Source organism: Pinus tabuliformis, chromosome X, assembly GCF_031772625.1.
Source record: "Pinus tabuliformis cultivar Carrire ecotype Pingquan chromosome X, CPIR1, whole genome shotgun sequence".
In the NCBI taxonomy this organism is placed as follows: Eukaryota; Viridiplantae; Streptophyta; class Pinopsida; order Pinales; family Pinaceae; genus Pinus; species Pinus tabuliformis.
Genome location: NC_142308.1, coordinates 596,150,301 through 596,154,165, shown reverse-complemented (window position 1 = coordinate 596,154,165; position 3,865 = coordinate 596,150,301).

Here is a 3,865-nt window from a genome sequence, read left to right as displayed (position 1 = left end):
GCGCTATATGTAAGGTAGCAGGAAAACATACAATGAATAACTGTCATTTGTTGCAGAAGTTTGTACAAACACCACACCAACTACTCTGCAACTTCTATAGGTTGGTAGGGCATGATGAGTGCAACTACCGAAGTTACGAATTAATGATGAACAAAACATCCAACTATAGAGTCCAGGAAGAAACGCGACCTCATGACCAAAGCGTTGGGATGGCGCGAACAGTCTTTCAGGGGCACGAATGAGGCCGAGGTAGAGGAGGACTTGGCAAAAGTTAGGGACAACTAATCTGCTACAACTGTGGAGGACCAGGACACTATGCCCATGAATGCACTAACCAAACGCGTCTGTCATGCAAATATTGTACTTAGTTTGATCATGGGACAGAGGACTATCCTATGCTAATAGCGAGGATACACGACAAAGGGTTGCTACCACCTCATCCGACTCAAAACTTGCATATGATGAGGGCTAAGCCTCGCAAAGAGGATCCAAATGTGAATATAGTGCTCCGAAGTGGAATTGAAATGGGCGATGATAAGGGAAAATAGCTTGAAGATAGTGCATGGGTTCACAAAGCTTCGGTGAAGGAGGTTAAATTTGATTTGGAGCGCACACGTGAAACGTTCATGGAAGCAAAGAAGAGCTTTGCTGAGGCCTCCACCTCAGGGAGCAATGATAAACCTGATTAGGAAATGGACCCTTCTATGCTTACAACCTTTCTAGAGACCTGCATGAAATTGTTGCGCAATAGCAAGGCTATGAAGGGGTTACAGGAACTTATAAATAGATGCTCCGGAAACACTCTGGGTGAACGCACATTGTACGGAAGATTGGTAAGCATAAAGCAAGGACAAGACGAGAGATGAGACTGACCGCACAGATAGGAGAATATGAAATGGATCAGGTTATTTTGGATCTGGGGTCAGACGTGAACATTTTACATAAGCAGACTTGGGAGCGAATGGGAAGACCTACGCTACAGTGGTCTCTGATTCAGTTAAGGATGGAAAATCAGTAGAGGATCATGCCCATGGGACAGCTGCAATGAGTGACTGTAGACATTGAAGGCTCGAGTGCATTGGCTGACTTTGAAGTGATAGAAATTGTGGATGACAGCAACCCCTAACCTATGCTCCTTCGCATTGACTGGGCTACTAAAATGAAAGGGGTAATCAATCTAAAGAAGTGAAAGGTTATATTTGAAAAGAAATCGTTTTGTGTAATAGTACCCCTAGATCCTACTGAAGGATCTCGCTATACTGAACCAGTCCGCGACTACGAAAGCGATGACGATTTGGACTGCATATATAAATAACAACATGAGACCAAGATTGGGCGAATCCAATAGTGGATGGACGAATTACATGGGATCGCGAGAGTTCCTGCACCTCAGACTCTGATGAAGAATTAGAGCGCTGACAGAATTAGCTACATGAAGTAACCACGCTGAGCTGCAACATGATGACCCAGTCACTACGTTGTGTATCGTCAGAGGTAAGAAATCTGCCCACTTACGATGGCTTGAATGATGTAGATGTATTCTTGGAAGCATTTGAGAGGGAATTACTAGAGAAGCATCACTTCCAGGCTTTGGACTGAGCACTACGCGCAATGCCCGCAAAATGGTGGGGTATGCACAAGGGTAGTTTGATGATTGGCGTGAGTGTAGGAGGATCATGAGAACATGATTTGGGAAGTTGAAGGTACGAATGATAGAAAAATATGATGGGAAGGGTGATCCATGCGCACACTTGGCCAAATGGGCTAAGGCTTACGGAGCAAAGCCCCAACCTGAATGGGTGCACTTGTTCTGTCATACCTTGCATGTCATCCTAATGAACTAGTACTTGGAGACAGAGCTAGTACTTGGATATTCTGCGCAAATGATTCATAATGACATTCAACTTCAAAGATGGGTTTGACTGTATTGAAGAAGTGCTACAAGAAGTTAAAGCAACAATCTTTAGGATACCACAGGATCCTTTGGATTTGATTCAACTCAATTAGACTACTCAGCTGAGCCATGCATTGGAATGCTATAACATGATTACTGAAGAAGAAGACGAGGATCCACGAAAAATTAATATCCCTAAAATGGAGGGTTACCGCGAGGTCGAGGGACCACAGATTGAAAATCCTGATATAACCGCGCCACTGAAAAACGAAACAGGTAAATATTGGTATGGAGGCGGAGCCCAAATTCGCGAATATTGGAGATTAATGGGATGACGCGACGATAGATAAGGTTGCCAAATTTCTCCGTGAATACTAGGATTTGTTCCCTACCAAGTTCACGAAGTTAAAGGGGATAATAGGAGACCTGGGCGTTATGAATATCACATTAAAACCCGATGCGAAGTCGGTTAAGCAAAGACCTTACCGTCTCAATCCGAAGTATAAGGACAAGGTTCGCTTAGAGCTAGACAAGATGCTTGCAGTAAGAATCATTGAGCCTGTAGAATAATATGATTGGGTGAGCCGAATGGTGGTTCAGAAAAAGAAGTAGAAGGAGGAAATAAGGATATGTGTAGATTTCAGGAAGTTGAATGATGCTTGCGTACATGATCCCTTCCCGACTTCGTTCATTGATGAGGTATTGGATAATGTAGGTGGCTAGGAAGCGTACTCCTTCACTGATGGGTTCTGTGGGTACTATCAGATCAAAACCATGCCTGAAGATAGAAGCAAGACGACCTTTGAGACTAAGTGGGGATGCTTTCAGTGCACTGTAAAGCCTTTCGGATTGAAGAATGCACTTGCGATTTTTTCGCACGTAGTCATTGTTGCATTCAAGGAATTTATTCATAAGTTTCTGGAGGTGTACTTTTATGATTGGACTGTGTTTGGGTTGGTAAAATTCCATGTGGCAAGTTTGTGCCTAATGCTAGATACTTGTCAAAGGTACCTGATTGTGCTCAATCTAAAGAAATTCCTGTTTTGTGTTCCTTTTGGGACTCTGCTAGGTCGTATGGTTTGTAGACAGGGACTGATGGTAGATCCCATGAAGATCGCAGTGATACTTAACTTGGAGGCACCGAGGAGTGTAAAACAGCTGCACAAACCTTAGGACATACTGGGTATTACAGAAAATTTATCAAGGGCTATGCACAGATCATCATGCCTATGGAGAATTTGTTGAAAAAGGATGCCGCATTCTGTTGGAACGAGGACTGTCAAAAGAGATCGGATGTATTAAAAGGAAAAATGTTCACTGCACTGATTTTAGTCTTCCCTGATTGGAAGAAGGAGTTTCACGTACATGTAGATGCATCATGCATAGCACTGGGAGCAGTACTGACACACACTAGCAGAGGAGAGTTGGACCACCCTATAGCATTCGTGAGCAAGAGGTTATCCAAGGCTGAGAAGAACTATTCCACCACTGAGCACGAAGGGTTAGCCATGGTATATGCGCTCCAAAAGTTTAGACACTATTTGCTGGGTGGAAATTTTAAGATGTATACAGATCATTATGCGCTGAAATACCTGGTCAATAAGCCTATGTTGGGGGGGAGAATCTGCAGGTGGTTGTTATTGTTCCAGGATTATGAATCCTAGACGACTAAACACGGGACTAGACCATCTGTCGCACATCAAAATAGGGGAAGAGCCCACTAATTTGGAGGAGGGATTGCCTAACACGTACCTATTTGTAGTGCACATCGCATATGGTCACTTTGAAGACATCATACGCTTCCTAACGACAGGATCCGCCCCAAAAGGCTACATCGTCCAGCAGAAGGAGGAGTTAGTGGTGCACGCGGCAGACTTTTCTATCATTGTCGAACATCTGTACAAAATGGGGTCTAATGAAGTATTAAAATGATATGTACTGGAGTTTTAAAGGATTAGTATCCTTGTGGAA